Source organism: Sarcophilus harrisii, chromosome 4 (genome assembly GCF_902635505.1).
Source record: "Sarcophilus harrisii chromosome 4, mSarHar1.11, whole genome shotgun sequence".
In the NCBI taxonomy this organism is placed as follows: Eukaryota; Metazoa; Chordata; class Mammalia; order Dasyuromorphia; family Dasyuridae; genus Sarcophilus; species Sarcophilus harrisii.
Window position 1 is genome coordinate 50086645 of NC_045429.1, and position 24709 is coordinate 50111353.

General features: G+C 34.9%; 1 protein-coding gene across 4 annotated transcripts in view; it reads left to right on the forward strand.

The window, feature by feature from the left end:
* Window positions 1-24709, forward strand: part of DDR2 (discoidin domain receptor tyrosine kinase 2) — a 206739-nt gene that overhangs the window by 16941 nt on the left and 165089 nt on the right. For 2 of the 4 annotated variants that reach the window (XM_031936799.1, XM_031936800.1), the window contains exon 2: window positions 11261-11456. The exons of the other annotated variants lie outside the window; for them this stretch is intronic. The gene's annotated coding sequence lies outside the window, so the exon portion shown is untranslated. The remainder of the gene's footprint in view (window positions 1-11260; window positions 11457-24709) is intronic. 4 annotated transcript variants of the gene reach the window in all.

Consider the following 24709-nt stretch of genomic DNA (forward strand, 5'->3'; position numbering starts at 1 on the left):
TTTAGAAGTAGTAGAGAATAATTAAATTCTGATTTGTTCTGGTTTAGCTACAAGTCCTGTACAATCTGCAGGAGGGAATCCCTCACATTGGTGAGATCATAGAATTTTAGCTATTAAAAAATTCCAAGAAGACTGACTACAGACAAGGATGAGCTGATTGTGACATAAAGTCCTCAGAGCAAGGGTGGGATTTGAACAAGACCTTTAGAGACTAGTAGCAGATGATCAGGCTGAGGAAAATAGGAGCATTCTAGAATTGTAAGAGAGTGAGGTGACACTGTGGGAACAAAGACACAAAGGAGGAAATGTGGATAGTATCAGAGGAAGAGCAGCCTGGCTGGAAAGTGAAACGTGCAATTTAATGGAGTTTTGACACATGGAGTGGTCTTTAAGAAATAAAAACTTGTTTGGAGCCTCCAAAATGTCCTCTTAATTCCCACATCCTTTCATCCTTCTACACACAAAACTTTATATATATATGGCTGTCAGTGGTGGGTCTATGGTGGGTCAGGAGTCATGGGGGCCAGCAGTCATGGTGAGAGCAGAGTAGCTGTTAATATCAGTGATTAGATAAGGGTTCTAATCTGAAAAAAATTCTGGCTTTTATGATCCAGTATTATTTTATATAACAAGTGATCTACTCCTTAACCATGCTCAGATCTTTGTGTTTGGTACCTTTTTATCCAAAGCTCAACATTATCCTGGATTTTCTCCCCATACTATAATCTAAAGACTTTTTGGGGAGATCCTTCGGGATATCTCTTTGCTCTCTGTCCTTGGTTTTAGATAATTGGACTAGTATCCCTCTCCTGCTGGCCTTGTCTCTTATTCCCTTGGTTGTCTACGGTTAAACCACAGGACCTTATCTTTTGTGCCTTCCCTTTAGCACATCAAATGAACACACCTATTTCCTCAGCATTAGTTGGCTCATTCAACTCTTGTATGAAATACTCTTTAGTCCCAGCAAGGGATCTAGTCATAAGTATGACTAGAAGGCAGTATGGTGTAGCAAGACTCATGGGATCTGATTTCAAATTTTGGCTCTGCCAGTGTGACCTTGGATAAGTAAGACCTTAAGAGTGATTCGCTTTTTTTAATTTGTAAAATAGAGAATAGGTGGACTAAAAGTTAATTCCAGTTTTAGCTTTATCATCCAATGATTGATGATTAGAGAGAAATTTTTGAAGGGTTCAATTGAATCCCAGCTTGGAAATAACACTTAGGAGATTCTCAGATTCTGTAATACTTTAGTTAAAAGTGATTGCTCCTTATTTTTATGAAGAATAAGAATCAAGAATCAGCGCTATAGACAGGGGCACAGGAACTTGGACTTCAAGGACCTTGATACTCATTTAAATTCTGTGCAACAAATATTTATTAGGTACCTAAAAGGCTCAGAGTTGTAATCAAACTTGTGGCCTAAGCTAAGGGCTGATTGTATGGATGCTCCATATAAAATCTAGTAGCTTGTCAAAACTCAATATTATTATTGTGGAAAAGAAGAACATGGAGAATAGATAAAACATAAGAGCACACTATGGACTCTCATTGATTTACTGGCTATGGACAAAGAGACTTAAGCTCACTACGTCTCAGTTTCCCTATTTGTGAAATGGAGATAATAGTAGCATCTATATTAAAGGGTGATTTCAGGGGTCCAGTGAGATATGTGTAAAGTGCCATGTAAACCATTACTCATTTTATACATGTGAGCTGTTCATGTTCTTATTGTACCTTGTATAGTTTTGATTAAGTATTTTCACTTGCTCCATTATTTCCTGTGATTTTCCTCTGCCTAATACAAGTACTTTGTATCTACAGGATCCTAGATCTAGGACTGGAATGATTTAATAATAATAATATACAATTAGTTATACCAATTGGTTGATTATTGTAAATTATTATATGTAAACTATTAGGCAATATACAATAACTACATTAATTACAATGAGGTGTAGGAGAAAGAATGCCAGACTTGGAATTAGAGAGCTTGAATTTAAATCCTAGCTCTGCCAATGAATGACTCTGGGCAAATCTGTGTCTCAGTTTCCTTATCTGTAAAATAAAAAAGTTTGGATTAGATTATCCCCAAGATCCTGTCAAAACCTTGAAATTAACAAGCCCTTAAAGGAAGTGTTCTTAGCCATTTTTTGAGTTTCAAAGACTTCTCTAGCAATCTGGTGAAGCTTATGGACTCTCTCAGAATAATGTTTTTAATGAATAAAACACATAGAATTACAAAAGAAAAACAATTATATTGAATCAATAAATCAATTACTTAACCTTTAAGTACCTACTATATTCCAGGCACTGTGTTAAGCACTAGGGATACAAAAAGAGGCAAAAGATAGCCCTTTCCTCAAAAAGTTACAATTTAATGGGAAAAAGTTATAATTCATTAAAACATTTTTTAAGAAAGCAAGTTCATGGACCCCAGGTAAAACACCTCTGTCTTACAGTATCAGCTTCATAGATTTGTAAAAAATTATATGATATGGTATGTGTAAAACATTATAAATCAAAAATCTATATATAAATATAATAAACTGTTCTTTTTTGGAATCTGGGACATTTCTTTCTTATCCTCATAACTACACATTACCGATACACAATGAATATGGTGAATGATCATATCAATTGAAATGACAATAATTAACATCAATAATAAATAATTATAAGGAATAAAAAAGATTCAAACCCATGAAATCTTTTTGGGTCTTAGTTTCCTCACCAATAAAATGAAGGCATTGGTCCAAAAGCCTTTCAAGTCCCTTCACATTCAAAATTCATTATTGTAATCATAATACTGGTTGGTATTTTTTTTTTTTTTTAACAAAACAACACTACTCACTCATTCACTCTCAGTAGGAAATGTGATGTCAGCTGTGGTTACAGTGGGTGGGAAAGAAGATGGATTCTCCATTTGGAGGGACAATTTAGGCAGCTGTGGATAAAATATAAACATTCACATTGCTGCTAATGCTGAAAACTACCCCATAGGGCATTCAAAGCCAGATCTTTTTGGTAACTGAAGAACTACCGAGATAATTTAGGCAAACATGCTTTCCCTTCCAAAATTATTTGAAGGGAAGCAATTATGTTAGCTTTCTTTTTGTGTCTGTATCTAGACTTGTGATTTCAGTAGTATAGGGAAATATTGATAAGCAAACTTCCTTTATTCATGTAAGTCAGCAATTGTTGGGTAATTTTTAGTTTGAGAAAATAACCTGGGGTCACACAATTATTAAGCACTTACTGTGTGCTTAATGCCACCGTGCTAAATGCCAGGGATAGAAGCAAAAAGCAAGGACCTTTCATTCAAGAAGAAGAGACAACGTGCACATAAATCATTTCATAAAAGACAATTGAGTATTGGAAGACAACTTGGAAGAGAAGGTACTATAAACTGAAGAGAATGTGAAAAGCTTCTGCAGGAAATGGTACTATGTAATCCTTTAAGAATTTCACTGTTATAGTTGTTTACAATTTTTTTTCTTATTTTATTGTGTCCAATCAACCAAAATTTCTTTTATTCTCCCCATCAAAAAATAGAAAGAACCTCCCTCCTTCAAAATCCCTCAAACCAACCCAATATTAGAAAATTTTGGAATGAGGAAAAAAAAGGAAAAAAAATTGGAATCCTCCCTTTTTGTGAACAATATGCATAGTCAAGTTTATGGTCTTATAGAGATCATAAAACAGGCAGGCATAGGCAAATAAACAGGGTGTGAGGTAAGACGTGAAAGTGAAATACATGATATAAAAATCATAGTAGAAGGGGAGGAAAAAAACTCTCTTAATTAGGAGAATTCTGAGAAGTTTTCCCAAAGGAGATGCTGTTTGAGCTGGACTTTGATGAAGATATAAGAAATATATAGGCAGAGGTGGAGGAGAGGGGGTGTGAGGTATGACTTATTAGAATCAGTGACTTTATCTTTAAGCTCTAACCAGAGGGTTCAGCTGTCCCATGTCATTGTGATGATCCAGCATACATTCAGCAGGGTCCAAACCAAACCTGGTCATTTTTCCAGGACCTGGAAACTTACATCTTGGGCCTGTTCCAGAAGCAGCAGGCCAAACTGGGTTGCCACAGAAAATCTTGACACTTTTTTAGATAGTGAGGAAGGGTGGCTATAGTCTTCCCAGTGGGCCTTATGGCTTATGCTGCATTGGAGTTACACAAATCCAGTGTAATGAACCATTGGCACGTATATTGTTGAACAATCTGCAAGGGAAGCCCCAAAAACAGCTTCTGGAGATGGCTTTGTCTTCTGGGAACATGTTTGATCTGATATATCAAAAACGATAGTTTACTATATTTTTCCTGGGCATAGTATACAAGTGGTGGTCAGAAGACATGGGTTTGATCTTTGGCTCTGCCATTCACTACTTTTATGATAGGAAATTTTCTTGTCTGAACTTCAGTTTTTTCATCTTCAAAATGAAAGGATCTCTTAGGTTCAATCCACCTCAAAAATAAAAAAAAATACTATTCTATTATTCCTACTACTCTGATTTTAACTGTAGTCAACTTGTCTCTTGTCTTTGTGATAATTTTTGGTGACAGTGATCCTATGTTGGATGACCAAACCAAACTCTTTAGACTGACTAAACAGCTCATTTTAGTTAATTCATCATATAAATACAATGATCATTATTTATATTTTTATAATGAGTTAAATTGGTCGTGATTGTTGGTCTTCAGTTCAGTCTTCATTCACAGTGAATTAATTTAATCCAATAACTCTCCAACTAACCATTTATCTTCTGTCTCTTAGTGTCATGGATCATAGTGAGCTCTGATCTTTGCCTCCTTCCTACAGAAGACCTGTTTATTTGCAAATGCAAATCGCATTGTCTGCTGAAATTTCAGAGCCTTTGACTGGAAAACATTCAAAAGAAGGCAAAAAAAAAAAAAACAAAAAAACAAAAACAGGCATGTGCCTCTCATTTGAATTCAAACAGGATGGCAAACACCTCAGGAAGTTTATTTATTTAAAAAAAAAAAGGAAAAAAAAAGGACCCAGAAATAAACAAACTCCAACCTCCTCATTCCTTTTAATTTACCTAAGCTCTCTGAATTGTCAGAATCCTATAACAATGATGTTGATAGTGACATTTCTGCTTTACAAAACATCATATCATTGTGTAAATTATTTGAGGCTCCCAATTGACCTGGGAAGTAAGTAATCAGATAACTCCATTTTAAAGAGAAGGAAGCTAAGATAGAGAAAATTGACATAAACCTAAGTACCAGAGCTGGAATTCATACTGAAAATTCTCAAATGAAATGGATATTCTCAAGTGCAGTGTTTGGCATATAACAGATGCTTAATAAATATATTTTCATTTATTCATTCATTCCCTCCACCTATGCAGATTCCAGTACATGCATCCTACAGTAGATTCTTGTTTGAATCATCCCACAGATTTCTACACTGGGTCCACTGAATGATATAAAGGTCTTTTTTTATTGTGAAAATATAAGGAGAGCACCTGGATTTTTCTTTTAATGAATATTATTGATTTTCAAATCTTTGGAAATTGTCATGTTCCCTGACTCAAAAACAATAACATCACCAATAAATCCTGGCATTATTGGTATTATTAATGATTTTTAAAAAAAGCTTTGTACAAGTCTTTAAACTTCACAAAGTACTTTGCATGTATCTCATTTGAATTTTATTACAATTCTGTGAGGTAAGTACTATTATTCTTCCCATTTTTCAGATGAGGAAATTGAGGCAATAAAAATTAAGTGATTAACCCAGGTCATACAATTAGTAAATGTATGAAGCAGTATTTGATTTTGGATCTTTCTGATTCTAAATTCAGTGCTCTATTCATTAAGCCTTATATTAGGGAAAAATCTGCAGTCATTAAAGGTCTTGTAACTCAGTTATCTTTTTTTTTTTCTTTTTTTTAATTATAGTAACTTTTTATTGACAGACAGTTATCTTTTTATGTTTAATTCTGAGCCCAATTGGTTGTGATTTTGCTGAAGACATATACCTATTGATAAAATGAATATATGTTGTAATAGATACACACACAATACACACATGCATAAATATATACTGATATTTATATATATGTAGTCATATAAACAGTATATATATATATACACACACACATATTTGTATACATTATATGCACATTCATCCATCTATCTTTCATCTATCTCCCTATCTCTAGCAAACCCAGATCTTAATAGTTGACATCTATTTAGCACTTAAAGTTTGCAAAGAAATTTGCAAGCATTTCATTTGATCCTCATAATAATTCTTTAAGATACATGCTATTATTATAATTATAATGCCTTTATTCAGGTCAGTAAACTGAGCTACATTAAGTGATGCTTACAATCACACAACTAGTAAACACAGGATGTAGAATTTGAACTCAGATCTTTTATTTCCAAATTTAATGCTCTTTCTCTGGAAAGAAGCATTCTTCTAATTCCCATGCTTCCAGAATCATACAGACTCTTCCCCTAGATTCCTGAGCTCTTAATGGTGAGATTTTAGTCTTTCTTGCTCTAAAGGGGTTTTATGCCACTATCTTAACCATTATCAAACCATGTAACCCAGGCAACAGTTTCCTCTACCCAATTTTCTATATCTCTTTGATCTATCAGCTTCCTTCCTTAGATGTGAAGCTTCTAGAAGGCAGAGACTGCTTTGCTTGCTTGAATTTGTTACTCTATCATGTAGCAAAATCTTTGGCGCATAATGAGCACTTTATAAATTCTTTTAGGAAATGATGAGTGGATTCTTTCTATTTCTATTTTTTCCCTTTGGATCTAAGATATGAAGAAATTTTTTCATGATAATTTCTTGATAGTCTCTTTTAAAATCATACTCAGGTACTATTTCTATTTTTTCCCTTTGGATCTAAGATATGAAGAAATTTTTTCATGATAATTTCTTGATAGTCTCTTTTAAAATCATACTCAGGTAATTCAGTAATTCTTAAACTATCACTCCTTGATCTATCTTCAAAGTCAGTTGTTTTTCTTATATTTCACATTCTAATTTTTCATTCTTTTAACTTTATTTTGTTGTTTCTTGATGTCTCATGAAGTCATTAGCTTCTACTTGCCAAAATCAAAATTTCAAGGAATTATTTTCTTCAATAAATTTTTATATCTTTTTTTCCAATTAGACTAATTCTGCTTTTTAAGGAGTTCTTATATTCAGTGAATAGTTATATCTTTTTTCCCATTTGACCTCTATTTTTAAGATGCTATTTTCTGCAGTATTTTTTGTACTTCTTTTTACCAAATTGTTTATTTTTTTTTCATAATTTTCTTGCATCACTCACTTCTTATTCTAATTCTTCCATTTCCATTATTATTTCTTTCTTTAATGCTTCCAGAAATTCTTATTGAGCTTGTGTCCAATTGGCATTTTTCTTTGCGGCTTTGGTTGTAACTATTTTTATAATGATGTTCTCATTTGAGTTTGTCTTGGTTTTCTCTGTTACTGTTTTAGCTTTCTTTATGTTCAAATTCTTTTTTTTTATTTGCACATTTTCCTATATCTTGACTTTGAATTTTATGTTCAAATTGAGCTCTGCTCACCTGAGATTGGAGAAACACTGTCCCAACTTTAGGCTTTTTTTTGTGCTGCTGTTTTTCATGTCTAGTTAGTTTTCAGTGTTTTAAAGGTGGTATGACTCAAGGAAAGGCATGGTCACTGTTCTGCTGATCTATATCATGATCTTTAACCAGGAAGAGCTCCTGCTCCCTTTCAGAAGCAAGTATTAATATTCCTCTTGGCCCTGGAACTGTGAGCAGGTCTTCTAATCTCTGGTAATCACAACTGCTATTGCTCCTCTCAGCCTTGGAAATATGACCAGCATTCCTTCCCCCTTATCAGCAACCCACAAACACTCATCTCTGTTTTATATATGGGCAATAGAGTTGTAAATCAGTTCCACTTTCACCCAATGCCATTAAAGGGTCCCTTGTGATCCATTTATGACCAGCTGTCTCTTTATCTCTTTACTATCTCTATGTTGAGAACTACTGCTGCTGCTTCTGTTGTAGAAATCTTCAAGACTTACTGCTTGTGCTTTTGTATTGACTTTGGGCCAGCCCACACCCCAGAATCACAGACTTCTCCTGATGACTTCCTAAGTTGTTGGAGACTAGAAAATTTTCTCACCCTGACTTTTTGTTGTTTCTGCTACTCCACAGTTCATTTTGTGGCATTATTTTAAAATTCTTTAGAGGCAAATATTTGGAGAGTTTTGCTGGGTTGCTGCCTCTAATCTGTCATTTTGGCTCTCCCTCTTTAAGTTCCTTCTTTTGGCTCATTGCTGTTGCTAACATTTCTAGAACCATATCAAATAATTGTGGGAAGAGTGAATATCCTTACTTATTGTTTTATTCATTGGAAAAGCTTCTAGTACAAGATGCTTATATTTTTGTTTTAAATAGGTATTTTTGCCTATACTTTGTTGATTTTTAGTATAAATAATGTTGTATTTTTGTCAAAGGCTTTTTTTTGGTAACCATTAAGATGTAGTCATATATGATTTTGGATGTTCTTTTTTAATATGATTAATTATATTGATTCATTTTTCCAGTCTTGAATCATTTATCCATTGAAGATATAAATTCTAATTGCTCATAATGAATGATTTCTTGGATAAATCCCCGTGGTGTGTTTAAAAAGACATTGCTGAAAAATTTTGAATCAATATTAATTAATACATTGGTCTACAGTTTTCCTTCTGTGTTTTATCATCTTCTAGTTTAAATATTAGGACTATATTGGAAGTCATGAAAGGATACTAACAGAATGTTTTCTTTTTCAATTTTTGAGAGTAATTTGTGCAATATCGATTAAGTTTGATAGAATTCTCATGTGAATTCATCAGAACTAGGAGTTTTTGGTCCACCCTGCTGACTTCATAAGTCCTTAAATTATCATTAGGTATTTTAGCATTTACTCACCAAAGAAGCCTCGGTAGTAGTGACTTCATATTAGGAGACCAAGATTCATTCGTAGTTGTTAGTAATAGGACTACTTAATTCATAGGGCTGCTATGGAGATCAATCAAGATAATGAATGCAAATTAGCAGGCAGGGCTTATTGAAAAGTTTAGAATCATTCATTTTACAGCTGGAAGGAAACTTAGAAATTCAGTTAAGTCCAGTGATTATACTGATAAGCAAACTGGGGCTCAGTGGGATGGTGACTTGTATCTTATAGGCAGTATCAGAATTTGGATTTACCTTTGTATCTCCTAGTCCAAAGTATTTCAAAGTATAGGCTTTTGATGACTAAAAGTTGAATAATAAAAAAAATAACTAATAGCCCCACATCTATATCCTGAACAACCTCTTTATTCCTTTTTCAGTCCATATCAATCAGAAACTGAACTTCTTTACCCCCAGTCTTAGTTTCCACCAAGGTCAGTAGGATTTCAAAATGTTTTTCAGTTGAGCAACTGATGTTTACCAGTATGAAAATCCATCTATTCTGGGATTAGGATCTTCTGCCTATGGGCAGTGGGCACAAGCCATTCTGTTGAGGGAATTATAGGGGTGAGGTGTTTGGTATTCCGTAATGAGTACTTGGAATGTCACCTAGGCACATTACTTTAGAGAAGGTATTCGGAAATTAAATTGAATAATAAATTGCTCATTGAGGCAAATAAAATCTATAAATTGCTTTGGAGGTTATCTATTTCTTTTCAACCAATCCCTTTTTATATAGATGTAAAAAACATCCCTAGAAGGATAATTACATGCTAAAATACATACTAATGCTATATCCTCAATTACTAGTATACTGTTCTCTTCTTAAGTTTTATTAATGTCTTTTGTTTTTATACTAAAGTAATTTCTGCAATATAAAAACTCTCCCCTTTTATCGGCTTCTTTTGTAAACAAAGAAAAATGATAAAGCAAAACCCACCAGTGTATTGACTGCATCCAACAGAGACTCCAGCCAAACATTCACATTCTATATCATGGTCCCATCCTCTCTAGTGGAAGGAGAGACGTACATTTCCTTCCCTCTTTTGTGAAACCAAAATTGGTCATTGCAGTTAAGCCATTTCCCCTTCATTTAAGTATTCTTTTCATTTGTGTTATTATAACCATTGTGCATATATTCCTTTCCTCATTCTGCTTACTTCATATACCTTCCCATGTTTTTCTGAATTCTTCATATTCATCATTTCTTATTGGCATAATGGTAATCTTTGTGGAATATATCTTTGTTGAGATATAATTGGATAGGATGCCTTAGAAATAGTTTATATCACTTTCCTTGTGAGTGTCTTTGGTCTATTGGGTAGGAAGGCTTGTCGGTACCTTTCACTATTAAATGCTCCCAAACTCTAAAAAAAATCTATAACTGGTAGATCTTTTGGAGGGGGATGTTGAGGAGGGTATAGAGAAGGAAACTTTATTGGAATTTGGTTGATATAGTGCATACATAGATATGTTATCCTTCCCTTGCTCTTTGAAGGGCTTAATTATATTCATTCAGAAAATGAAAGAAGCCATTTTTATCTTCACTTCAAAATAATCCCCTCTAACTCGCATAGCTCCTCTGCCTTTCCACAGGGTTTTGAAATGCAAGGATTTTTGAAAGACTTTCCAGGTTCTTGCCTTTACTCCACCATCTTGTCTCTGCCATGAAACGCAAGGATTCTTGAATGCTAAAAGGTCCTTACTAAAGGGAATAACTATTTAGCCTTTTGATCTTTTCTACACATACTATCTATGTGATGTTGGACTAGTCACTTTATTTCTGTGATCCTTATTTTTTCTCTAATAAAGCAGGGAAAAGAATACATATATCATCTATCTCACACTGGTGCTATGAGGAAAATGCTTTGTATATATTGAAATATTCTAGAAGTGAAAGTTATCATCATCATCATCATCATCATCATCATCATCAACTTTTCTCTATGTAATGATCTTCACAAATCAAAGTAGATGGATACCTACAATGCCTTGTTGTTAGGTAGAATTTCAGAGAGTTATGGCTATTACTTTGTCTTCATTATGGTTTCTTAAAAGTACATTTTAACTCCATAGATACAACATCTTCCAGCCTTACCTCTTCTATATTTGGAGAAATATTATCTAACCAAATCATTTTTCTGAAGGTTCTCTCTGTGTTTCTTAAGGTATTTGCATTGTGTCATGATCTACAGAGATATTCCTTATCCACAGCAAATATAGAATATAAAAAGACTTTATAAAAATATTGATTTCCTTTCCTATCTTAAGGGAGACCTACAAAAAGGGCCAGAATTTGTGCCCTAGGAAGTCCCTGAGGTTATTTCTGGAAGTAAGGAAGCCTGTGTCTTCTCCACTGAGAATCAGAGAAAGAAAGAGAGAGTGAAAAAGAAAGCAGCCCATCTGGTCCAGCCAGTCACTTGAAGATCCATCGTGGCCCTCCAGAGAATGTTCTTCATCTCTTAATGTAAGTGTAGCTTATTCTTGTCCCCAGTCTTCTACCTGATCTGAGATCTTTCCAGTTGTGCTTGGGGTGTGTGTCACAGATATGGCCCCTGAGCTTTTCAGGGTTAATAGCATGATCATTTCAAACTAGTTTTCAAGAAAGAATGTAGGCTTTGGAATCAGAGATCCTGAATTCTAATGTCAGCCTTGCTATTTAAGTGACATGAGGAAAATCATTTAAATATTCTGGACCTCAGCATCATGAAATGTGGATGTTGGATCAGATGTCCTTTACAGGTTCCTTTTATCTCCACTCTCGATTTTAAATCCTGTGATTTCCCACCAGCTTTTCCTGGCATATATAATGTGGGAGAGAAGGATAAGAAATATAGATATATAATGAAAAGCTGGTAGTATATCTGTTGGAAATGGAAAAGTGATAATGTGTTTTTGTGGAAACAGTCCTTCGTTCCTTCTCTTCTTTCCTTTGCCTACTTCCCAATTTTTAGGATTCTTCATTGGCTCAAGATAAGCCTTGGTATTGAAAACCTAGATTGGGGATAACTTTTAAAGACTTTAAGGGGCTTTAAGAGACCTATCGGGATGTGACATTTTGTTGGAAGTGAAGATGATTCCTAGAACATTTTGGAGCATTTATGGAATAATATATTTGGAATCATGATCTGAGTTTGAATCCTGCCTCAGAAATAGTCATCTAAATTCTTCCAGGCTCTGTTTCCTCATCTATAAAATAATATAGTAGCACCTACCTCACAGAACTAATGTTGTAAGGAACAAATGAGATAACATATATAAAGTATTTTGCAAACCTTAAATTGCTATATTAATGCTGTTGTTGTTATTCCTTAATAAATCTACAACTTCTCTTGCTTGATCTTGAGAATCCATAATATTTAACCTAGAGTTGATCCAAATCCCATTATTCTAGAGAGGTTTCAACTATTCAGGAGTGTCAAAGTCAGGGTGATCCTAGACCTAGACCTAGACTGGACAACCTTATGCTTCTTTGGTTTATGCTCCCAAATATATAGGACTGATTTCTCTAGAGCACTTCAATTTCAATCTTTTTTGAACTTTCGTAGCTCATAATTGGAAGAGCACATTAAAGGAATTATATGATCCTACAATTTGTACAAATAGTTCTTTTTTTAAAATAGCTTTTTATTTACAAGTTATATGCATAGGCAATTTTACAGCATTGACAATTGACAAACCTTTTGTTCCAATTTTCCCCCCTTTCCCCCTACCCCCCCCCCAAGATGGCAGGATGACCAGTAGATGTTAAATATATTAAAGTATAAATTAAATACAAAATAAGTATACACGACCAAACCGTTATTTTGCTGTACAAAAAGAATCGGACTCTGAAATATTGTGTACAAATGGTTCTTTATGTATGAAGAACTTTCTTGTCCATTCACCTAGGTTGTAAGTTCTTTAAGTGCAGGAACTTTTGGTTCTTTTTGCCTCTCACATTGCCTGGTGCTGGACTGATGGAAATAGTCCTTAATCGATAAATAATTCTAAAATGAATGGATTTGCAGCAGCTTGAACAGATATAAAATATGACAGTTTATAAAAAAATTTGTTCTCCCAACAATCCTAGAAAGCAAGTATTATTAGTCTTGTTTTAGAGATGAGAAAATTGAGGTTCAGTGGTGTGAAAGTACTTGCCTTAGAGTCACACAACTAGTGCTCAGCAGAGTCAGGATTCAAATGCAGGTTTTTAGACTTAATTCTCGGGCCACTCAACCACATGGCCTTCCTTTGGGGTGGGGTATGTGTGGAGTGAGGGGTCACATTCCTCTCCACTTACTATTTTGAAAAACTTCCATTACATCTCCTGGTGATTATTAATAGTCAAATGTTTGGCAGTACCTTACGATTGTGAATGATTTGTAGGGATATTTTGTATGTTTTTGGTTCTCTACTGCTGAGGACCAAGCAGGGCCTTAGTTCTAGCCCTTCATAGTGTACATTTCACATATTAATAATTCATAGCTGTTTAACCACTAACCAAAAGCTACTGCAGGGTTTCTCTATTACAGTTGGATTCTTCAAACATTATTTGTCCATGAATCATTGAGCTTTACCTTTCAAAGACAATCAGCCTTTGCAGTCTTTTTCCCTTCTCCTCCTCCTCCCCAAATATGGACAGTTACAAGAGTGAATCAGTTGTTGTTTTTGTTGTTTTAAAAATAAACATAAATCCTTATTTTTCTTAGAGAAGCAGTGGGGGTTAGTGGATAGAAGATTGAACTTAAGGTCAGGAGGACTCCAATTTGGCTTTGAAACGTATTAGGTTTTTGAAGGTAACCACGTCACTTAAAATCTCTTCAATCCTTAAGTAGCTCTTGAAAACTATGTTACAGAAGGGTGGCTATCATACTGGCAAAGAGATTTCCTAAACCAAGATGTGTACTTTTATTTAAAGAATTAACAAAATTTAAGTTTATGCCTTAGGCCAATGGGTCCTATCATAGATCTCACCCAAGATTCCCCTTTATCTGAGATTGCAAGAAGATCAAACTTTGGCTTTATAGAATAAAAATCCCACTAGATTTTCCTATTTAGTAATTTTGAGGGTGGGGTTTATTTACTTTAGCTTTCTTCATTTTTATCATCAGAGAATCATAGAACTGTAGGACTAGAAAGGACTTTTATTATCATCCAGATTTGTTTGGGATCAGTAAATAATAAGATAGGAAGATATGTGTAACTAAACTGGGATTCAAATCTGTTTACTTGGTGTGGATATTAAAGCTTATATGAGGTGGCAAAAGATGAAGGACTGAAACAGAGAATGGGGTTAACATTTATAAAACTGGGCAAGAAAATGCCAATGAACTTTTCTTTGCTTTTCTTTCTGTAGTCACTCTCAAAATGGTTCTTGTAAAATTACTGGAGGTCTCACAGAAATATCACTGGCAACCCTAATTAGTCCTTTAAGAGGAAAAGATTGTTTTCAACTGGAAATTGGTTATCTTTCATTTATTGGAAACTGTTTTCTTAGAAGCCATCAGTGAGTAGTCTAGCAATGATCTTTTCCCATGAAAGGGCTTTAAGAGTTCTTTTGGATTTGACTTTCTGGCTTTGAAGCTTCAGGCAGACAAGCATTATAAAACAAGCTTGGCCTGGGGTGGTGATAGCACTGTATGTTTTGACAATTGTAGGGGGATGTTGGAATTGTAGCCAGTTACTAGGGACAGAGATATGACTCTCTGCTCATTGCAAAATGGACTATAGTGGAGATGATGAGACATTGAGATTAAATTGCTGAGCAAGCCCCAGCATCAGAGATTTTGGAACTTCTATAGAGCAGACAAAATCAGAATCCAGAACCAGAATTCAGACAAAAGATATTGTTAGTGTATTGTTATACCTAGAAAGAAGGAATAGAACAAAGAGATTGAGGGAAGGAGATATAGATGAAATGCTAATAAATACTGAGAGTAAGAAATAAGTGAAATAATGTGAAATAGTTGTTAAAGATAGATGAAGACAATTGTTAAATGTGACCATCCAGCTCAGATGATTCATGATTCCATGGGTGGTGCAGTGGATAGAACACTGGGCCTAATTAGACTCAGGAAAGCTTATGTTCATGAATTCAAATCTGGCAAAGTCACTTAACTCTATTTGCCTCAGTTTCCTCATCTGTAAAATGAGTTGAAGAAGGAAATAGTAAAACTGTTTCAGTTTCTTTGCCAAGAAAACCAAAATGGGATTATGAAGAATTAGATTGAACTGAAATGACTAAACAAGAAGAAGAAGTGGGATGGAGAATCTTAAGTCTGAACATTGTTTTAGTTAATGATACTGATAAGCTGGATCAAGTGCAAAGGACATCCATCAACATGGTGAAAGGTCCTAAGTCCCTCTTATATAAAGTTTAATTCAGTGAAGAGAGAATGTTTAGCATGGAGATGAAAAGATCTGCAGCATGGTGTGAGGATTTGGGTTGGAACAGGAAGGGGAGGGAAATGATGATCATGGCTCTCCTCAAATATTTGAAAAGCTGTCATGGAGAAATAGGATCAGACTTATTTTGTTTGGCATCAGAGGGCAGAATTCAGCATGATGGGAAATTTTAAAGATGTATATTTAAGCCTATTAGGAAAACAACTTCTTAATATTTAAAAAAGTCTTTCCTGGTCATGATTTCAGTCAAAACTGAGTTTTCATTAATTAGCTCTTCATATAATTATAATATAATTAGAGTAGGAAATTTCATTAATAAAACTATATTCAATAAACTCCAAGTAACAGCAAAGCAGCAAAGGATGTTCACAAGGGATTTCTCATGTAACTCAGGACATCCCAGACAGAAAACTAGAACTGTCTCTATATACTTTTTGTTCAAATCCACTGGGGAGTTAAAATGAACTCAAACTGTCCCAGAAACATCCTGGGACACACCAGCCCTGGTTGTGGTATGGGAGTGTGGGGGCTAACTTAAGTCTCCCCAATTTTTCTAGTGTCCTGATCTACAACACTATCAAAAAGTGAAATGGACAGTTTCGTGATACCTTCCTTAAAGATCTTCAAGGGAGAATGGATGACCACTCATTGGAGATGATCTAGTGGGAGTTTCCCAGGCGGGTTAGGCTATCAAATTCTATGATTCATATAGAAAATTCTGTAATCATGATGAAAAATATGAATGAGAGATGCCAAAAAAGGAACAGAGCAGGACAATTTATCAGGTTCAAATCAGTGTATTTTATAGAGAATCAGTCTACACAGCCTTTGAAGTAGAGAGAATACAAGGAGGTGGGAATGGGGATGGGGGGGGGAGGAAGGTGTAAGGGAAGGGGATGGCTCCATGAGAGTGAGGTGGGAGGGATGGCTCCCTGAGGATGGGGGTGGGATAAGAGGAATGCTTCCATGGGGGTGGGGGGAGGGGATGGCTCCCTGAGGGTGGGGGTGGCATAAGAGGAATGATTCCATGGGGGTGGGAGGGAGGGGATGGCTCCCTGAGGGTTGGGGGTGGGGTAAAAGGAATGGTCCATGGGATTGAGGTGGGAGGATGGCTCCCTGAGGGTGGGGGATGGGGTAAGAGGAATGGCTCCTTGGGGGTAGGGGGACTGGGGATGGCTCCCTGAGGGTGGGGGTGGGGTGGGAGGGATGCTCCATGGGGGGCAGTAGCTTCAGGTTGCACATGTATTTGGGCATGGTATCCAGGCCTGGCAATATAAAAACCTGGCTTGGAATCTTGGATCTACAATCACTAGTGGTGAGACCTTGTGGTCAAGATACTTCACAACTCTCTTGGCCATAATTCCTTCATCTTTAAAATGAGGCATTTGGAACAGAAATCTTTATGGTTCTTTTCAGCTCTAATATTCTGTGACCTCATCTCTGAATCCATCAGAGGCAAAGGGGTGCACACTCTATGACGCTTATTGGGGCAAACGAAGGGGAACTAAACCTCTTCTAATTTTATTTCTCAACTCACAAAGTAGGTGCTCAATAAATGTTTTTTTATTCAATGGTTTATTCATTCATCATCCACTAGGCTTAAATGCATAATAAATGCTTGAAGTATTTTATAAATTGAATTGTGTTATCATTATGATTGTGGAAACTTCTAGTTGGAAAGTGTATGGGTCGAAATTCCTTTCTCATTCCATTCTCCAAAACATCTCAGAGGAAGTGTGTAGCACAAATCTTGGTATGTAATAAGGTCACACACAGCAAGATGTGCTTGTTGATTGCTTGATAATTGGGATCTCTATAACCCCTATGTTTTTCTGCCCATAAATTTGGGCCTGAATTCCTGAAAGCATTGAGTCAACTATAGGTGGTCAGATTTACTTGTTTATGGGTTTGTGAGCGTGACACTAAGAGGGAAAAGGGAATGGAAGGGAGCACACATTTATTGTCTCCTATGTACCAGGCATTGTTCCAAGTGCTTCACAAAAATTATCTCATCTGATCCTCACAACAACCTTGTTAGGTGATTTAATCCTTTTTTTTTCAGTTGAGGAAACTGAGGCAATCAGAGGTTGAGTGACTTATCCATAATCACAAGTAATACATTTCTGAGACAAGGTTTGAATTTGTACCATCCTGATTCCAGGACCAGAACTCTATCTGTTGTACTATCCAGCTAGGATTGTGACCATAGCTCACCTGTTCTATTATTTTCTATCTTCTTGTCAGACAGCTAGGTGGATCAGGGAATAGAGCTCTGGGCCCAGGAGACAGCAAGACCTGAGTTCAAATGTGATCTCAGATACTTGCTTGCTTCCAGGAAGCCTATTTGCCTTGATCTACTAGAGAAGGAAATGGCAAACTAATATCCTTGCAGAGAAATCCCGTGGACAACAATAACAATTGTATTGCCTTTTCTTCTCCCTGTCTTGCTTCTTCTGCCCTGAAGAGCCAGGAAGATAAGAACACATCCTACTGCCATATCCATCCCAGGGTCCTGTGTCGGAAATGATTTGGCTTAGTTCCAGTTTAGATAACATAAAAATCTAGATAATTTGAAGAAATGTGTCTGGACTTTTTCTGCCTTGGAAGGGGCTAGAGAGATGGACATAGCGGGGAGCCACTCTGCTGTATCAAGTCTCAGTGATAATTCCCCAACTGGAGAGTAGAGATGTTTTTGTAAGGGAGAGGAGATAAATTAAACAATCTAGATAAATTAGAAATATGTTTAATTCCAGAGTGGGTTGGAGTAGGATGAAATGAACAGAGCTCTCATATAAGAAGTCAGAGAAGATCAGGGACCTAGAATAATCTGGGGGGAAAGGAGGCACAGAATAATCAATCTACAGTCAGTCAATAGAATTTCTGAATCAAGTCTAACAAGGTCACTTTTTTTCCCCAAAGCTTCAGTGTTTTCCCATTACCTTTAAAATTTTAAATTTATTTTTAATTTATAGAATAAAGCATTTCCATAACAGTATAATAAAAAAGATGATTACACATGAAACTGCACTCTGTTATGTACAACTTGATATTCTTTTAAAATATACAAATAATTATTGTCCTTCATTTCCAAAAAGAATTAAAATGACATTACTATGTTGGACTCAAATTATAATTTGCCTAACTATGGCTGATCAGACCCATACAAGCTCGAAATGCTCTGCCATGGGTCAGGCACAAATAGTCCCTATGAACATTTGGTAGATTCTCTTGACTTTGTGGATCTCATGTTTCTTCTGAGCTATTTGAATTCTGCTTTGCTCGCAGAGCACAGTACCTTATCTGATGAGGGCACACCATGCTGGGCAGTCCTGTTCCAGTGTCTCCCATGTCATACAATGGATTTTGAGAGACCTCGAGAGTGTCCTTGTATCACCTTTTTGACCACTTTGTGAGCACTTGCCCTGTGTGAGTTCTCCATAAAATATTCTTTTTAGCAAGTGCATATTTGGCATTCAAACAACATGCCCAGCCCAATGGAGTTGTGCTCTCTGCAGTGGAGTTGGAATGCTGGGCTGTTTAATTTGAGAAAGGACCTCAGTGTCTGGTATTTTATTCTACCAAGTGACCTTCAGAATCTTCCTAAGACAATTCAAATGGAAGTAATTCAGTTTGCCAGCACGACGCTGGGTACACTGTCCAGATTTCATAGGCATTCAACGATGAGATCAGTCCAGTGACTCTGTAGACCTTCAGTTTGGTGGTCAGGCTAATACTTTTCCTGTCTCACACTTTCCTTTGGGACCTCCCAAACACTGAGCTATATCTGTCAATAAGTGTGTGAACCTCATTATCAGTGTGGATACCTCTGAAAAATAAACTGCCAAAGAAAATGAACTTATCCACAGTATTCAGAACTTTTCCATTTGCTGTACCTGATGGTTCCACCTATAGGTGATGGTGGTAGAACCAAAATTAGCACAAGGAGCAGAGAACTGATTCATATTTTGTGGCATCTAAGCTGCATTGAGTGAACAGTAATCTGTAAACTAAACACTCCCTCTACTTTAGTCTTGGCTTGTAGCCTTTTCAAGTTTTAACATTCTGTACTTTGATAAATATGGGGAAATGGTTCCTGTTGCAGGAGGCCATGAGCTTTGGAAGTTATATACCTCAATTATTTAGTCTTCTCACTCTGGTGGTCTTCATTTATTTTTGTTTTGGTGTCAGTGATAGAAAAGTTCTGAAACTTAAAAGTCCTTGGCAAAAAAATTATTTTATAGAACTTGAAAAAATAATATCAAAATTCAGAAAAGGAGAGAGTGTATTTTATCTCTGATCTGTGAAGATCTATGAGAGAAATTGTGGGAAAGTCAGAAAGAAAGAAAGAAAGAAAGAAAGGGGAACAAAAGTTCAAGACTATCAAGGGAATTAATGAAAAAAAAAAAAACAAAGAATAATGGCTTAGCAGTACCAAACCTAAAACGATATTATAAAGCAGTAGTCATCAAAACCATTTGGTACTAAGAAATAAGAATGGTGGATTAATGGAATACACATCATAGCAATTTAGTATTTGATAAACCCCCAAACTCCAGCTTCTGGAATAAGAACTCACTATTTGACAAAAATTGTGTGAAAACTGGAAAATAATGTTATTTTCTGCTCCTGATCCCTAGCTGCTCATAGCTTCTAATTGTGGAGCTTTGCTGATGCTTACCCTTCTTGGGCAGTGGCCCATATCCTGGTCCTATCATGTAAAAAAGGAGAGTAGTCTATCTAGACCTACAATTCACACCCCATACCAAAATAATGTCAAAATGGGGACATGATTTGGGTATAAAGGATGATACCATAAACAAATTAGGAGAGTAAGAAACACTTTACCTATCAAATCTTTGGAGAAGAGAGGAATTTATGACCAGAGAAGTACTAGAGAACATTATGAAAGGCAAAATGGACAACGGTGATTACATTAAATTAAAAAGGTTTTGCACAGAACAAACCAACAGAAATAGAATTAAAAGGGTAGGACAAATCTGGGGGAAAATCTTTCCTGTTGGTGTTTCTGATAAGGTCTCATTTCTAAAATATACAAAAAACTGTGTCAAATATATGAGATCAACTATATAAAAGGGTTGGTTCTTCTCAGTGGTTCAATGAGACAAAGCAGTCCCAATAGATTTTGGACAGAAAAGATCATCTGAATCCAGAAAAAAACAATGGAGACTGAATATAAATCAAAACATGCTATATTCATTTCTTTTTTTTTCTCTCCCATGATTTTTCCCTTTTGCTCTGCTTTTTCTCTCCCCACATAATTCATAAAGCAATGTGTATTAAAAAGAAATAAATAAAAAAAGAAAGAAAATTGCCAGAGGCAGTATGCTCCAAAAAAAGTGCTTGGCAAACATAAATGCACAGGGAACTTTGGATCTAACAAAGATGTGACTTAGGCCAATTTCTTTATCATGATCTTCCCCTTCTTAGCAGTCCCTGCCTTTTTGTTTTGAATGGATGAGCACTCATTATTTGTTAAGCATTGTGCCATATAAATATAAACGTGAGAAAATCTTTGGCCTCATGGAACTTATATGAGAAGGGGAAATAATATATTATGGCAAGAGAAGGAAATTTTGATATGAGAAAATACATGTATTGTGAATGGAACAATGGGGCAGTCAGTTGACATACCTTTTCCCCAGAAAATGTTAGTATTGGTTTGGTTGGTTCTCAGAGCAAGAGATGACAAAAGAGTAATTGTTGGGCAAAAGACACATATAATGATAGAGAGTAGAAAATGATCAAGATGATCAAGAAAATGACCTGGAATCAACCTGGTTTCAGGAAGTAGAAAGCTGAGTAGCTTAAGTTTTACAGGACATGGTTCCTGCAGATCAATTCTGAATGAAGGAATAACAGTAGTAGAAGAGTGGAAAATGGCCAAGATGAAGAAGAATTTTTTGCTAAAGAGAATTTTTTGCCTTTAATTCTTCTAATAGAATAGTAGAAAAGTACTTAAAAGTTATTTAGTCCAAACTCCTCTTGTAACATGAATCTCATCATGCTGCCGGTCCCTAGCTGCTTGTAGCCTCTCATTGTGGAGCTTTGCTGAAGCTTATCCTTTTTGGCCAGTGGCCCATGGCCTCATCCTATCATGTGAAAAAAGAGAGTAGAATTGCTTTGTTTGGCCCCAGAGTTCCAAACTTAGGACTAGTGTCAGATTTGTCTCCCTATACCATACGCCCTAGAAGGAGGGGATTTCAGAGAAATGCAAGTGTAATTTTATTAAGCTCTCCCACAGATACTACAGATTCTATTACTGTATATTTAAGCTCCAAATGGAATGTTGTGGAAAAAGTTTTGACATTGTCATTTGTGGGAGTCATAGATGCAAGTCATTTTATAAAATGTTTATTTCCATAGGATCAAGGAGAGTGTGAGTTTTATCTGTGATCTGTGAAGATCAATGAGATAAATTGTGGGAAAGTCAGAAAGAAAGGGGAAACTTTTTTCTTGTGAATTGGTTCTTAACTGTTAGTTATAAAGAAATATTATAAAGAGCATTCTATGAGGAGTCTGTAAGCAATTGGCACATTACAGTGGATTTTGGAAAGTCTGCTTCCTGTGAGGGCTAAAGAGAGTACAATAAAAAAAAGAATAATATAACTTATTTCCTGAGAGAATGAATTTAATTTTTGTCTTGAGGAGAAATATGAAGAGGATTCTTGAGAAATTTTATTCAGTATCTGGAGTAAAGTGAATGATGAAATTGTTTTTGGCTTTGAGATTGATAATGGCTTTGCTATTTCTCATAGGCAAAGTAATGTAAATAATTATCACTTTTTGTTTTATTATTGATTTCTTTTATAACTAAATTATATATTTAGTAATTTTACTATTTATTCAATAACAGGAGATTGAGGTATTTTATGTACTTATGTACATAAGTAATACCAAGAAAGAAATATTTTTGGGTCTTATTTAATAAATAATATATTATTAGCTAGGATGGAAGTTTGAAACAACTGATTAATTAATGATAAAGAAGTCATAATTTTATTAATTTTTTAAAAACTGGATTTTGGAGCTCAGGATATGATCAAATGTGAAAAGGAATCAAGTGTGAGATCCGAAGGTGACCTGCAAGTGAGTAGAGCTTAAATCCCTTTAATATGAGGGAGACTGGTCTGGAATTTTTGAATTTTTTCTTGCACTTTTCATAGCTATTTTCTTATAGAATAGAAATGCAAAGGGTCCAGCAGTGTGGACAATTAATAGCATTAATTGTCTATTTTGCTTATTTGATTCACATTAGCTAATACTTCATTGTTACTACATCAACTGAATAGTATTGATTGATTTAGAATAATTAATTTGATCAATATAAATTTTATGTTATTATTTTTAAAAGTGGAAACTAATATGTTTAACTTATAATGTCTTATACTGGAAATTCAGGGAGGTCTCAAATTAAGTACATTTAAAGACATTGTAAGTGAAAATAAAAGTACCAATAAAATACTGGGAAATTGCAAGGTTGCTTATTGTCGCATAAGACTTTAAGACTCAATTCAGTCAGTATTTGTGAATTACTCATAATACTGAATCATTTAAAAAAATGCCAGATACTTTAATAGTAGAAAACAATCTCTGAGAAATTTCTTTCTACTGAGGAGGAAAATGACAAGATGAAATAGAAGTAGTCACTGAGTGTCCGTATCCATAGAACCTATGAGACTGGAAGATTTTTCTAGGATTTGGATGTTTCTATTGTGAATTTATAAGGAATTATGCTTCTCTAGCTAAACCATTGAGTAATCTTACTCACAGATACATGACTAAACAAAACACAACAGAACATTAAGAGAGACTGATGCATTCTAAATGTTTTGAAGTCATTTGGAAATCCTTGAGGAAATACATGTAAACAAGCTTTAAAACATCTGATCTGCATTCTTACCTGAGCTACCAGCTTTGGTCTCCACAAATACATTCAAGCTCTTTGTTTTATATACAAAGACTAGCTTGAAAGATCTAGGAGTTTCACAATATTAAGAAGGAAGATCATGATTGCCTTTGTTAGTAGATGACTTAGGTACAGTGTGACTCACTATCCTGAAATTCTTGGCTTTGAAGTAGGCTGTAGTGAAAAAATTCAAAGGCTATTTCTGTGGAGACAAATTTCAAATGGGTATTAATAACAATCCCCAGACATATTTTGGCTAGTTTAAAAAACATTGGCCAGTAATGAATTTAGAATATACCACTGTCTAGGAAAAATTACAATGGATGCCAATGTTTTTTTCTTGAAGGTACACATACCATAGTAATAGTTGAAGGACCAAAATTTAAGAGTACTCAATTGTCCAATTGATGTGATATGTATTTTTGATCCATAAAGATAGAATGATAAAAATTTTATTTTAAAATATATATATGCATATATTTTTTTGTGTCAATTTTTGCCTGGACTTTCTAGTGGTAATACCCAAAAAAGGAGTGAAAGCTACAAGTGGTATCCAAAGAGCAGAGTTGATATTAAATGTAAATATAGCTAAATTCTAACAGAGAGCATGCTAGCAATAAATGTTAACTAACCTTTATTTATTAAAATGATCCTTTTGTCTCAATTGTGAGTGGATGATTGTTGGAGTGAGAAAGCAAATGTTAACTGAAGGACCACAAGAAGCTAAGTAAAGTATTAATGTTAAAAATGTTATTTTAATTGTTTTTTATTTTAAAATAACCTTTTAATTAATTAATTTAATTAATTAACAATAAAATTGTTAAGCATGTTAAAATAATTAAAAGATAAATAAGTAAAGTAATTAATGTTAAAGGATTCATTATAGTCCCCAGAAAGTATTTTGTCATCTAGACAATGTAAGACATTAGAGTTGTACAATAAAATACTAGATAGGATTTTTATAATTATTACATTATATTGTATACCAATTACCTTATATGTTAATTATAATTATACATAATTATAATAATCACATGTGCTATCAGGAAGTAGTTACATGATATGCATAAATTATGTTCATCAAAGCTCTATATAATAAGTTTGGAAATGCATCAAGATAGGATAGTGGAACTAATAAAGGATGGATTTTATTAACCCACGACAAATGTCAATTAGTCTGCTGATATCACTAAGTGTATGATTTGTGTTTGTGCTCATCCAAAGAAAAATATCAGTAACTAATGTGGAATATTTGGAAAATATAAGCATGAGCAAAACTTTGAAGCTTGACTGTCTTGACTCATCACTGGAAGGGCAAAGTAAAAGCATAAATCATGTTTTAGTATTGATCATTTCACAGATATGCAAATGGTTGAATGATTGTTAAAAGGATTGTGGGTAAGGTA